A 15,392-nucleotide genomic window follows, 5' to 3' on the forward strand; every position below is an offset into this window, starting at 1 on the left:
TTCTGAAATGGATTTCTGTTTCCAATCAGTTTCTAAATTATAAAAAAAAAATAGAACACTTTTTAAAACCAAAATGCATTCAGTTTTTAAATAGAATCGAAAATTCCGTTTCAAATCGGTTTCTAAATTCTGAAACTGATCGTTATGCTATTGGATTAGAAATGGAAATTCATTTCTAATCCATTTCAAATTACTAGTAGAAAATTTTTATTTAATATATTATTTCCTGCATTGAAGCATATAATATAATATTAATTTTAAATGCTCAATATCATAATATTTACAATATCAGGCTATCAAATATCAAATATCAGTCAATATTATATATAAATATGACAGTGAAGGGTTATGACAATAATGTACTATATGAAAATATAAAATATCATAATAACAAAAAAACAAGCTACTTGTGATCAACAAGATCATCACTCATCGCCACTATCGGCCTCTCTACCATCGTCCTAATGAGTCGCATCTGGAGTTGGGGCTGTAAACTGCGTACCCTGCATCATTTGCGCCATCATGTTTTACATCATTTATTGCATGCGCTCCTCTAGTGTCTGCTCACATTGTCAGTATCTCTCCTCCAGCATCAGCTCGCATTGTCAGTCTCTCTCGTCCATTGCAGCCAAACTATCCTTGAGTGTTGCAATAGTCTGATGCAATTGTTCAATCTCTTCCTCCATTGCCTCCGACTGAGCGCGATAGGATGCAGTAGAAGATGATCCATGTGATCAGTTAGGGTAGAAAATTGATGCTTGGTATCCAATGCCATAAACCCTATTCTTCTTCTCCCCCCCCCCCCCAATAACTTGATAATATAGTGCGACTTCATCTATAGTAGGAGGGTCACTGCACCCCTCTTGTGGTTGAGACGACTGCTCCTTAAGCGCCAAAAATGCATCATGCATAAGTCAATACAAATATTTTAAATTCATTTTTCTTAGCAATTGAAAGACATAAAATACTTGTTCACTTACCTTAATTGATTACGCTAGTGCATCAACCATATCAGAGGTGCCCTTCCTAGTGTGGGTCTTATGAAAAAGTTCATAAGGAAAAGGTCTTCGGTCAAGCTGGGCCTCCTGAAAAGATATAATGATTTTAGTGATTTATATAATAATGTTCAATTATTTTCTACTAATATATAGACAGATAATAATAAAGCCAGTAAATATGAATCATTAACATTCTACAGTAAATATGAAATCATTACCATTCTATCTACATGAGTAGCATGTGAAACTGAACCCCCTGTATGTTTAGAGATGCCTGCCCCAACTCCCCCTATCTCACTACAGTGGTTAGCAGTGAATTGATGGCTCTTGGCTTTAAACTCTGGGCTACTCCATGCCTCCTTCCATTTTTGCATTGTACTATCAGGCATGATGACCTTGGATTTTGCTTTTCTGACATTGCACATTAGAGCCTTGTAGCGCTCTGCAGCCTTACGCCTCCAAGCTTCCTTTATGAGTGGAGTCACCTCTTGCCAATCAAAGTATTTCTGTTGTAAAACAAATAAAAATTAAGACAGTTGTATTAGTATGATAATATTTAAAAAAAAATTGACAGCATTTCCTCTTAATTTTGGACAATCCAGCCTAGTTATTAGGCATTAATTGCACCTGTTAAAAGCACTTCATATATTCTCAACAACAAACAACATCCACCCCAACTACAATATGTAACACCCTCACTGTAGCAATTTCGTATATTCTACTATTCTAGTGACCGGTGTCGGTCCAGACAGCTAGAACGTCTGGAAAAAAATATTTAGACTAGAGCGAAGAGTCATAAATAACTCAAATAATAATAAGAAAAATTTAGGAAAAATTTTAAAAATAAAAGACAATCAAGTTAAATGAGCCAGTGCCCTAGCGATGTGTAACCCAGTGGGAAGTTGCGGTATTCACAGCTAAAAGCCCTAAACCCGAGAGAAAATTCATGAAATAATTTTTGAGACTCTAGAGAAGAGAGTCATTGAGGTTTCGATGGCATTAAAATATTAAGAAAATGCTTAGAAAATTTTTTAGATCGGTACAGACGATTTTGGCTCAATAAGCCAAATGGAGGGCATTTTGATCATTTCGTCTTCAGGGATGATTTTTGACCGACTTGTCCAATTAAGTAAATAATTATTTTAACATAAAATGTGAATAAATATTGTTAAAAATTGATTTGAAATTAAGTAGAAAAGAAAAGAAAGAAAAAGAGTTTTAAACCTAATTATGATGTCATTAAAACATTTTTATCCAATCACATTGTGACACATGTCCATAAACCACTTAAAATAAGTAAATAGGCAGAAATTAAAGAAAAACAAATCAGTTTTCATCTTTTTTCTTCAACCAGCCGAACCAGTCCCCTCTCCCTCCCTCCATTAAAACTCAACCATTCTTCCAATTTCTCACCCAATTCACTTCAAAACCTTGATTTCCTTTCATTAAAAATTTCCCTTACCACTAGAGCTAAACTTGGGCAGCCATTAGAAGAGGAGAAAGTGAAGGAAAGTGAAGGTTAGAAATTCATCCAAGAGGTTAGTGCCAATTTTCTTGCTTCCACTCTTTTCTAAGCATTAATCTAAGTTGAGTTAAGTTGAAAATTTGATGAAAAATGAATTAAAGATGTATGAACTTGCCCCATGAAATTTCGGCAGCATTAGGGTACCTTAGGGTTTCATCAATTTGATTGTATAATAGTTGTGTATGGCTGCCATTGAACATGATTTTGGTGTTTTAATTCATTGATTGTATGTATATAAAGAATTGTAGTTGTTGGAGTTAGGGTTTGGGCACCAAAATTGGGATTTTGTTTATGTATTGATGAAAAGAAGTTGTAATAGTCAATTAGTGACCATTTGGTCATGTTGGAGTAGGAAATTGAGTGAATGACACCAATGGAATTGAGGTTAGGTGTGCTGCCTTGGGTGACCTGCAGGTCTGGATGGGAGTCCAGCAAATTTGGGCAGCTATAACTTGAGTTGTGTAAGTTCAATTGGTGCAAGGCCAATTGGACATGAAATTAGACACATAATGGCACAACTTTGATGAAGGAACTCTGTCCAAAAAACAAACTTATGATGCCCTAAAAATTGACCAAATTCGGGTAGCACCAATTCTGCCTGTGCAAAATGACCAAATGAACAATGTTCATTCATTTGGTCATAACTTAGGGTAGAAAGGTCCAATTGACCTGAAATTTATATCAATGGAAAGCTTAGACAAATTAGAACAACTTTCATGTAGAATACAAACTCAAATTCTAGACTTAACTAATTAAAATTGCTAGCTAAAGTTGAACTACCAAATCTGGCAGAACCAAAATTGCCCAGAAATTCTGGGTAAAGATAATCCGACCAGTTATAGTGAAATAACCATAACTTGAGCTAGAAAACTTCAAATGGGGTGATTCAAAAAGTGAAATGTAACTAGACACAATAATGAACAACTTTCATGAAGAACATTTGGCCAAATTCTCTCTGTAGAATGGCCTAATGGAACAGTGAACTCTAGCACCCAAAACTGAAATTTCTGATTTATTCTTCATTGGTTAGAAGCAATGATTGGCAACTAATGCCAATACTTTTGGGAGCCAAAATGTGGTAAATCTATGTGATTAAAACTTATGTAACCATTATATATGAGAAAGTCAATATTTTGACTTAAATGACTAAATGAATAGTAATCTTACATGTTAAGTACAAATATTTAAGAAATAACTTTATAATGTGCCCTAGTACACCTAGTAAGATTGGTTTGGATAGGTTGGCATGCCAATAGGGTTCAGTTAGCAGTACTGTGCATGGCATTATGCCATTCTGTGATTTTATAGCTTTGAGCCATTCTGATTTCAATGTGATACTTGGCTTTGTGCCCAATGTTTATTACAGCTTATTAGCTGTTCCGTTGCACATCGGGAGACACATTGTGACCGATGGTGTGACGGCCCGAGGTACTTGGTATCCAGTGCTAGTTTACCTGTTTATCTAGTCCAGTCATCCAGTATAGGTTACTTGGGCAACCAAAATGGAAATGGATAAATTTAAGTAAAAAGAAAAAATCTAATATAAACAATGCCATATGAATAATATTACAAATAAATTGTCTGTATGAGAAAGCAGCATATACACTGCATATTTATTTTCTTTTTAGTTCTTTTTATTTTATTATTGGCACCACTAAGCTGTATTGCTTAGCGCATTGCTTTTTGCCACGCGTAGGTTCTAGAGAGACTGACAGAGAGCCCAATAGATCACAGACTGGGTGAGACTTGTATATAGATCTACATAGTATCCGTGTCACCTCACAGACTACACTGCATTGGTAGGACACTAGGTCCCATTTTGGTATTTTGTACTGTTTGTATTTTGTAATTAAATTTTTATTTTCTCATTTATAGTCGAAACTCATGTAATATATTTTGATATTAATGCAAATATTTGTAATTTGTGTTTATAAATGAAAATTTAGTATTTGTTTATGCTTTGTATATGATGATCATGTGAAATAAATGAATGACAAATAGAAGAACTTTTGAAAAATGGTTGAAAAATATTGAGATTATGTTGATATAATGGAGTTTGAGAATGATGGAAATGTATTAGAAGTGTTTTTCACAGGTTCCGAAGAACTGTTTTATCCATTTTTAACCGGTACTCTGTCGGATTTCTATAAAATTTTCAGAAGCTCAAATGAATTTATAATTTCAATAAATGACTTAAACAAGTCAAATTTCACAAATTGCACTTCATAACCATAAAGAAATAAACTAAGGAAGGATAAAAATAATTGAGATAAAAATATGATTTTTTGATACACTGTGTGACATATCTTGCTCGGCTATACTGTAGACGGGTAAGGAGCGTCACACAATAACTCATAATAATATATATTTTCAACATCCTCAACACACAAGCTGTACATAAAACATTTAAGCATTAATATACTTTAATTGTATTCTTTTACATTAATTCACAAATTTTCATCCCTTAAATGATATTTGTTCGCAGCATTCTTTTTTGAGGTTTCATAAACTATGCAAATTAGTTATCTGATAGCTAATTATATTTAAATATTTATTTTATTACTTGAAATTCATCCCAGTAAAACGCTCTTATCTCAGGCGTGATAGTTTTCCAACAGTGTCCCTCTAGGTCCATCTTCTTAGCACATTCCTCAAATGGATGTAACCTGTACACAAGAAAGACAACAAACATATTGATTTTATGCAAATGTAGAAACATGGTACTTCAATTGCAAATGATATGTAATACCAAATCATAGATAAAGTTAATTAATTTTTAATACTTACGCGCCATTAATGAGCTTTATTTGTTTCTTTCTTCCAAATATAGTGAGTGATAGGCCATCCATCGATGATATTAGTATTGCCCCCACTGAATGACCTTAATGACCAAAGGTCGATCTAATTGCAGGCTTAAAAGATGGGGTAATAGGTGGTGGCAGTGGAGGTGGAGATGTAGCTCGATGCTGTGTTGAAGCAATAGACCCCTCCGGACTGGTGTCGACCTCCCAGTGGATGGCGAAGGAACCTGAGGCTGACCCTGTGTAGATTAGTTAAGCTGATCCTTGGGCTCATCCCACACAGGTAATTGCCTTGACTATGAATGACCCAACAAACCTCCCCTACGATTGTTGCCTCGCATCCTGCATAAACAATTGTATTAATTAGTTAGCATCATTCAACTTATGATACATAATACAGATGAAATTTTCTAATAGTTAGAATTTATACTTCAGGTTTAGAAATATAAATTCATTAAGAGAAATACCTAAATCTAATTAGTATCACTATCATATACATCATCGTATTCCTCATCACTTTCTGAGTCCAATTCAAGCTCTTCTTCATCTTCAACATCCTCTTCATCAATTTCAACTAGTATACTGCTTTGATCATTCAAATATTGTTGTTGATCATCATCATCAATTTGAATCAAAGGGACTTCCATTTCATCTTCTTGAAATGGTTTTCCCATACCGGAGGGGGGGGTTATCACATTTACTTGCTCAGAAAGATCAATAACAGAACTCACTTTGATTTTGAACATGGCCCACCAATCATCCTTGTCACACTTTAAGCTTTGATATATGGAATAATTCACCTGAGTAGTTTGGATAGTAAGAACAAATGGTTCATACCTATTGAAGGATCGATTATGATTAATATCCACAAGTTTATATTTTAGATGAATCTTTGTTCCTACATTTATTGTTGGATCAAACCAATCACATTTAAATAATACAGTTTTTTTATTGGTAATCTAGGGTACTCCAATCATAGCACTTCAATTAATTGTCCATAGTAGTCACTTTCATTAGTACTATAATTAGTCCCCTTGATACATACCCCACTGTTCATCATTGCCCTATGCAAACCATGACTTTTAGTGTGAAATTTATAACCATTAACTACATAACCATTGCAGGACATAACACTTCTTAATATACCCTTTGATAGATCCTTTAAGAACTAGCTTGATATATTGTTGGAGGGATTGTGAACATATTTATTGAACCACTTATCAAATTCACACTCTAGTTTCTCATCAATTTATTTATCATTGATATTTGGATTGGCCATGTGTAACTCATTAACAAAAATGCTGTACACAATAAAAACACTCAATTACATGTTTGGAATCAATAATGGCATTGCAACAATTATAATAATTGAATATTAGAAAAACTTACTCAATGTACGGTTTTACTTCTATACAATTCAATAAGATGTACATTTGTGCTGCTTGAAATTCTTGTTCTGTGAGATATCTAACCTTTCCATTTCCAAGTGGCCTACCGGAATGAGTGAAAATTGATAGATTCCTTGGATGTTCATCCATATGTTCGATTGTATCATCATTGAGTGGAACCTTTCGATGCCTTGTGTTGATATGGGGTTCAAAATAATGAGCGCAAAACGACGATGCTTCTTCAACTAAGTATGCATTGCATATGGAACCTTCCACTTTGGTTTTATTTTTCACATTATTTTTTAACTTCCTAAGGTACCTGTACCATTTACTATTTAGTCACAACAAGGTTTTTATTTCTCCATGTAATGATAGTATACAACAATACATTAAACTAGTTACCTCTCAAATGGATACATCCACTAATATTGCACTGGACCAGCAATCCATGCTTCATAAGCCAAATGCACTGGGAGATGTTCCATGGAGTCAAATAAACTTGGAGGGAATATACGCTCTAATTTACATAATATTATAGGAATCTCTTCATTGAGTTGTAACATGTCTTCTTCTCTAAGTGTTGTTGAAGTTAACTCTCTAAAAAAATTGCTCAATTCAGTCAATGCTTGCCACACATTTTTTGGAAGCAATTCCCTAAATGCTCTTGGTAGTAATCTCTGCATAAAAATATGACAATCATGGCTTTTCATCCCAAACAACTTTAGTTTTCGCATGTGTATACACCTACCATGTTTGACACATAACCATATGGGAATCTAAGATTTTTAAGCCATTCACACAACACTGCTTTTGATTGTTTGTCTAATGTGTAACATGCTTTAGGATACTTTCCTGTTGCCATATCCCTCTCTAACTCAGGTCGATGACAAAACTCTTTCAAATCTTCCCTTGATTTTGCATTGTCCTTTGTCTTCCCTTCAACATTCATCACAGTATTAAAAATATTTTCAAATACATTTTTCTCTATATGCATAACATCCAGGTTGTGGCGAAACATGTTAGTACTCCAATATGGCAAATCCCAAAAAATGCTCCATTTCTTCCAACCCGTATTTTTTGCTTTGCGACTTTTATTCTCATCTGCACCCATATGTGTAACACACATTAATCCTAAGTGTTCTATTTGTTCTAAAATGTCCTCACCAGATAGAATGGGGGGAGCACTTTTTGTAACTGTCTTGTTCTTTCTAAAAGCAATTTTGTTCCATCTGAAAGGATGGTATAAGAAATTACCTAAGTTTGATAATAGTGAGGCATATGAACAGTACAAGATAGCAAAAAAAGAGGCAAAAAAGGCAGTTAGTCAAGTAAGAGGGTAGGCCTTTGAAAAGTTATATATGAAACTTGAAACTAAAGAAGGGGAGAAAGATATTTATATATTAGCAAGGAGGAGAGAAAAGAAATGTCACGATCTCAATCAAGTTAGGTGCATTAAGGATAAAGAAGGAAAAGTGTTGGTGAAAGATGAAGACATTAAAGAAAGATGGAGAAATTATTTTGAGGATCTCTTTAATAATAGTCAAAATGATAATAGCGTAAATATAGACTACAGAGCAATAAAAAAATAGAAAGATTAGATCTTTAGAAGTAAAGGAAGTACTTAAGAGAATAAAAGTGGGTAAAGCCTGTGGACCCGATGGAATGCCAATTGAAGTGTGGAAGTGTTTGGGAGATATGGGAGTGACATAGTTAACTAAATTGTTTAATAAGATTATAAACTCAAAGAAAATGCCTGATTTATGGAGGAGGAGTATTTTAGTACCTATTTTTAAAAATAAGGGAGACATACAGAGTTGCTCAAACTATAGGGGAATTAAACTCATGAGCCATACTATGAAGTTATGGGAGAGAGTTATGGAACATCGACTATGTCATGATACTTCTATCTCTCCCAATCAATTTGGCTTCATGCCCGGTCGTTCAACTATGGAAGCGATCTTTCTCATTAGAAGCTTGATGGAGAAATATAGAGATGTGAAGAAAGATCTACAAATGATTTTTATTGATTTGGAGAAGGCTTATGATAGTGTTCCAAGAAATGTCTTATGAAGAGTGTTAGAACAAAAGAGGGTATCTATTAGGTACATACAAGTGTTGAAACATATGTATGAAGGAGCAACTACTATTGTGCGCACAGTGAGAGGAGACACAAGGGATTTTACTATCTTAGTTGGATTACACCAAGCTTCAGCTGTAAGCCCTTACATTTTTACATTAGTTTTAGATGAATTAATGAAACATATACAAGAAAGTATCCCTTAGTGCGTGATGTTTGCAGATGATATAGTTCTGATAGATGAGATACGAGAAGGAGTCAATAAAAAGCTAGAGCTTTGGAGAAGTACTCTAGAGCCAAAGAGCTTTAAGTTAAATAGAATGAAGACAGAATACATGCATTGCAAGTTCAGTGAAGGCCGAACTGATGATAGGGAAGGAGTTAGTTTGGATGGAGTGGTACTGCCCCAAAGTAATCACTTTAAATATCTCGACTCAGTTCTTCAAGTAGATGGGGGATATGAGGAGGATGTTAGTCATAGGATTAAAGCCGGATGGTTGAAGTGGAGACGTGCCACGGGAGTTTTATGTGATCGCAAGATTCCCAATAAGTTGAAAGGAAAATTTTACTTATACAGCCATGCGACCGGCCATGTTATATAATAGTGAGTGTTGAGCACTGAAAGAGTCGTATGTGTCTAAGATAAGAGTTGCGGAGATGAGAATGTTAAGGTGGATGAGTGGCCATACTAAACTAGATAAAGTCCATAATGAGAGTATTAAAGAAAAGGTAGGAGTGGTGCTAATTAAGGATAAGTTGAGAGAAGGGATATTGAGATGATTTGGTCATGTGAAGCGTAGACATACGGAGGCTCCAGTTAGACAAGTAGAGCATATTAGGTTAGAGGATAGAAAGAAAAAAAGGGGTAGACCTAAATTGACTTGGAGGAGAGTAGTACAACATGACCTAGAAGCATTACACATTTCTGAAAATTTAAACCAAAATCGTTTAGAGTGGAGAAAGAGAATCCATATAGCCAACCCCAAATTTTTGGGATAAAGGCTTAATTGAGTTGAGTTGAGTTGATGGTTAGCTAGTAAGAATTTACGGTGATTATCAAACCATGATTGTTTATCACCATTTGTCAATGTGAATGCATCTGAATCTTCCCTGCAATATGGACAAGCAGTCTTGCCGGCTGTGCTCCAACCGGACAACATTGAATATGCAGGGAAATCAGTTATTGTTCATAATAACGCAACCCTCATATTAAAATTATTCTTCTTTGCTGCATCATACGTCTCAACTCCAACTTCCCATAACTATTTCAACTTTGCAATAAGGGGCTATAAGTACACATCCAATTTATCTTTTGGGTTTCTTGGACTAGGAACTATTACCGTTAGGAACATATACTCATCCTTCATACATAACCAATGAGGCAAATTGTAAGGAGTGACAATGACTGGCCAAGATGAATATTGTTGTCCAGACTGACCGAATGGTTGAAACCCATCGGTGCACAGTCCTAATCTTACATTCCAAACCTTAGTAGCAAATGAAGGATGTGTCTCATTAAACTGCTTCCATGCAATTGCATCTGAACAATGACGCATTACCCTATCTTTAGGCTTATGCTCAGCATGCCATTTCATTTCTTTTGCTGTTGCATTTAAAGCATATAATCTTTGCAATCTCTGTGTGAGAGGAAAGTAGTACATTTTCTTATGTGGGACATTGGTTTTAAAATTAGAAGAGCCTCAACTACATCGTTTGAATTGTGGATAGCCACAAAATTTACAATTCGTCAACTCACTATCTTTAGCCCAATATAACATACATCCATTAGTACAACAATGAATCTTCTCAACAGGTATGCCCAATGCCTGGACCAACTTCTTTGTACTGTAAAAGTTTTCAGTCATTAAATTATCAACTGGTAACACCTCCTTCATAAGTTGACAGATGTCATCAAAACACCTTTCTGCGAATGGGTTTCACAACCTGGCCACACCTCTTGATTAGCAGCTTGTAACATGTCATATAATTTTTTAGCTGATGGATTCGGAGGTTCCTCCATTACATCCTGAAAGAAACTAGGACTTGCTACATCTGTTACCATTTGCTCATATGTATTGCTTGTGCTACTATTAAGCTCTTGAACTAGCTCTTCTATCGTAACATTTATGTTTTAAACATCAATATTACTTGTGCAAGGTTCCCCATGTAAAATCCATTTATAATAATATGGCACGAATCCATGCTTCATCAAATGTAACCTAATTGTATTCTCGTTAGCATAGTTACGATTCTAACACTTTCGATGATTACATGGACACTTCAGCTTATCCCCATCCATGCACTCTGGATGTTGCTTAGCAAACGTTATGAATTGTTCAATACCTTGTACGAATTCTGAGGTCAGTAAGCCATCTTTTAACCTAGCATACATCCATCTCTGATCTGATCCCATTTTGCTAATACCTGTGTAATAATTAAGTGAATATTAAGTTTATTCACATCCCCAATCATGCGTTGAATGGTAAGACCATAACCCAATGAGAATTGCATTGTCTCTACCAATAATAGACAGATAATGACATGCCATATGTTATGTGACAAATTTGATCAAAGAAATTATTAGGATATATACAAAATCTAGAATAATCTTCAATAAAAATAAATAAACAAATCTGGCAGAGTATCCCCTAAAAAATGGATATGCATGCATCTACAAATTAAAATAGCAAATGTAAACATTCATAAGCTAACTTTTTTTTTTTTTGCAGTATTTATTAGTTACCTGTGTAATACTGAAAGCCAGGAACAAAATAACAAGAGACAGTGATCAAAAGACAGTGGCACAGACTGTAGTTCCAAAAAAAAAAGAAATTCTGTTAGTAAATATTTTAAGAACTTAAAAAAGTAATTAAAAAGGTAAATAAAATAAAATTAATTATATATAAAATTAGTATTAAAATTATATATATATAACACCCAACGGTAAATGAATAAATAAACAAATAATCCCATTTAAAAAGCCTCACAAGCTTTTACTTGGTTGGTTTTACCTTCAACCATTCAATTTTGAAATTAAAATCTAAAAATACAACAAAATAGAAAATTATCACAGCATAGAGAATAAATGCAAAAAATCATTAAACAATAGTAAAATCTAATAACAGAAGTATTCGGGGTAGAAAATACAGTGCTCGTAGCTTATGCAAGATGGGATAGTTAGTCCGTCCAAGTGCAAAGCTTAAAATAAACAGGCTTAGTATGAATGGAAGTGGCCCCATCTTACCTTTGTTATGGAAATAAAGATTTTTTTTTAATTTTTAAATTTCTATAATATAAATATATAAAATTTTTTAATATAATTGAAGTTCGACAGATCAAATATCCCAATTATGACATGCCACCCAACTCAAAATTTGGGTACCTTTTGAAACATTCATTCAAAAGCATGATTGGGATGCCTAATCAAGGGGGGCAAAAGAAAAAAAGACACTTGCATTAGAAAAATGAAGGGCCTAATTAAAATTCCACCTTTTTTTCTTTTTCTTTTAATTTAATCTCATAGGCTAAAGAAAAGAAAAGAAAAAAAAGGTGTGAAATCTTTTGGAAAACCAGTTGACATATGTGTGGTACTAATCATGTTTAGCACTAAACCCACCCACCACCTCAGAGTAATCATTCACTCCATCCATCTTAGACTAACCCATCAAACCCTAAACACACATTCCATCCTAATAATCTTTTTAAAATCCTCCTAAGTATTAAATAAAATTCCTTTCACGCTTTTCATTGTGTATCTTTTCATGTTCAATCAAATATAAAATGGGCTCTTCGATATTTTTACTTGTGTACTCTCACAAGTTCAACTAAATATGTCCACAAAGCCACTTTAAAATCTTATAACTCTTGAATTAAACTTGATCAAATCAATTTCTTCATTCCATATAGATTTCTCGTTCATATGTTGTAAATCATTCCCCCTTAAGAAAGTCGACATGTATAAAATTTAACAATAAGCTTTTTATTATTTGAAATTGAGGCTCACAATTCCATGTATATTGCCTCTGCTCTCACATTGACATTAATTCAATTTCCAAGCCAACAAATTAAATAAATAAATAAAAAGAGTAAGGAAAAAAAAAAAAAAAAGATACTACCTGATGGTCCAGGTTTTGGAAAACAAAGCTTTTAGGCCTTTTCTCATACAATGCTCCACTGGTTGGCTGTAAAAGACCAGCCACAATCTATCTAATTCACAGCACAGATTCCCATCATTACTTTACTCCAAATGCACAATTTATATCACTTAAAATATTATCATGAATACTAAACCCAACATAAAAACATTGGTTACGTCAAAAGAGTTTCAATTTTTCTCAATCGCTAACTCCATGTGTCAATGAAAAGCAGAACCATAGTTAGTCTAATTAACTCCCATTGTCAATTATAAGTCAATTGATTAGCTAATGGCTTAAGTAAACCCACCATCAACTACACAGAAATCATTTAATGTATAACTCAGGAGTTTCAAACCAAAAGCTACATATAAAAATGAAATTTTTACTTGAACAACAAAGACATAAGGAAATTCTCAAAAGTCAATATAATTTTATTCCCAAATATATGATTTTTTTTTTAATCTTTTTCCCCAATGTATAATTTTTTTTTTAAAATGAAAAGTGATATTTAACATAATTATTTTCTATTGACTGTCAAATCATTTTCTCTCTTTGATGGAAGCCCGCTTTTTGTATAAATCATTTGTTTAACTTATTCTTAAAAAACAATATTGTAAGTAGTAGTTACCAAAACCTAATTATGTACAAAATCAATAGGTAAAACCCCCATGACTTTCCAAATTAACAGATGGTTATTATCATTAATCATTAAAATTTGGGAAGTAGTACTAGAACTAATTAAAAAAATTAACTAAATGGAGTCTAGCAGAGTAAATGAAATTAATTGAGGGAATATACATCATATTAGATCACAGAATGTGTGAACCAAGGCTTAGATAGTGATCCCAAAATATGTTAAAGCCTATCCTTATTATTTGAAGGAAAACCCTACCTATATATAATTCAATTTTTCATGAAATACTATTTAATTAAATGGTAATTGATAAAATATTAAACCTAAAATTGCAAATGGTATAAACTGACTTCAATTAGAGAACTGTTAATAGTTAGCAGCCATAGCATAGCCAAATGTCATCAAAGCAATAAAAGACCCAATTAATATAAAACTTGAAGCGCACACCACACAAAAAAAAAAGGATAAAAATAATTTGGCTAAATTAATTATTTAAATTTGCATAATGAAAGCTAAATCAATAAAGAGAACTTAAATTAGCTAACTACTGACTACATACTGAAATTCCGAAGCAGAAAACAAAATTCAATTAAAGTACAACAAAAACATTTTTATACCAAATAGTGAAAACAATAAAAACAGCATTTAAACCCTAAATTATACCTCAGGAAAGTGAAACTTCAAAAAAAAAAAAAAAAGCGCTAAGCAACGGCACATACCAGTAGAAGAAAATGAAATTTGCTAAGAACCCTCAAGAAAGATTCTGAAGTCCAACCCTTTACCCGCACGGTAATGCAGATAGCGCCTGCAAAGAATCGGCATTGGAATTAGACAAGACTGAAAGAAGAAATTAGGGAAGAAATGAATAATTACTACTTAAAGAACCGAAATTATGAAATTAACACTTGAAAAGAATATTATAATGGTAAACAAAAAGGCATACCAGGAATTAAAAAACAGAAAGCGAGAAAAAAAAATGAGATAGTACACCTCCCGACAGTCTTTAATTGAAATTTTGTGAGACAAAATAAGACTACTCAGCTCAACTAAGCCTTTATCCAAAAAATGAGACTTAAAAAAAAAAATCTAATTACCTAAGAATGAGAGTAATTTAGTGGAGAGGATAATTACTGAAAAGAGACTAAGATTGAGCAGTAGATTGGGCTTGGCATGCCAAAAACCCTTTGAAATTCAAGAAACAGTGCCCGTAGCTTATGCAGGCTGGGTCTCTTTCCTTTACAGCTCTCAAATCTTCCTTCACTGCACTGATGATGTCTTGACTCTCTTCAAGACGATAGAAACATGATCAGAGAAACTTCTTTGCAATTGAGAGCAACAAAGAGAGTGTGCGGCTTTTCTCCTTCTCGAATGAGATAGAGAGCGAGAGAGTCGAAGTGAGAGAGGGTAGGTGAGAAAGCAAGAAATCGTTCAATTTAGGGCAAATCCAACGGCCCCTTAAAAAAAATAAATTAAAAAAAGTCTAAAAATATTTGTTTTATTTTAATTTAATTTTGATTTAATTCACAGAAAATATTTTAATATTTTTTTTATCTTTAATGTTTAGGGTAAAGAAATTAATCAATGAAAATGTTTTTATGATTAAATGAAAAATTAAATTATTTTTAAAGAAATACATTAATTTTTGAAATTAAAATAAATTAATTGCTAAATATAATTAGATACACATTAATTTTTAAAACAACAATAAATTGTTTTCTAACTATAACTAAATGAAATAGAATCTGATAAAACTCAATTTCTAATTTCTTTTTAAAATTTAATAGATAAAAATAGTAATATATTAATTTTCAAACTAAAATCAATTGGATTCAA

The 15,392-nt window shown here is 33.2% G+C and overlaps 2 long non-coding RNA genes across 3 annotated transcripts; both read right to left on the bottom strand.

Moving 5' to 3' along the window:
• Positions 1–310: 310 nt before the first annotated feature.
• Positions 311–4,395, bottom strand: LOC110661760 (uncharacterized). The gene is made up of 3 exons (XR_002496196.2): positions 1,217–4,395; positions 981–1,085; positions 311–884 (listed from the first exon to the last, which is right to left on the bottom strand). It is a non-coding gene; the product is annotated as an uncharacterized LOC110661760 (long non-coding RNA).
• A 759-nt stretch (positions 4,396–5,154) lies between these two features.
• Positions 5,155–15,041, bottom strand: LOC110661775 (uncharacterized). 2 transcript variants are annotated; one of them, XR_009148402.1, is made up of 5 exons: positions 14,654–15,041; positions 14,279–14,364; positions 11,533–12,991; positions 5,311–5,666; positions 5,155–5,189 (listed from the first exon to the last, which is right to left on the bottom strand). It is a non-coding gene; the product is annotated as an uncharacterized LOC110661775 (long non-coding RNA). The 2 variants fall into 2 exon arrangements; XR_009148401.1 differs by having other exon boundaries at positions 11,533–12,995.
• Between the last annotated feature and the right edge of the window lie 351 nt (positions 15,042–15,392).

The sequence above is a fragment of the Hevea brasiliensis genome, chromosome 1 (assembly GCF_030052815.1).
Source record: "Hevea brasiliensis isolate MT/VB/25A 57/8 chromosome 1, ASM3005281v1, whole genome shotgun sequence".
Taxonomy (NCBI): domain Eukaryota; kingdom Viridiplantae; phylum Streptophyta; class Magnoliopsida; order Malpighiales; family Euphorbiaceae; genus Hevea; species Hevea brasiliensis.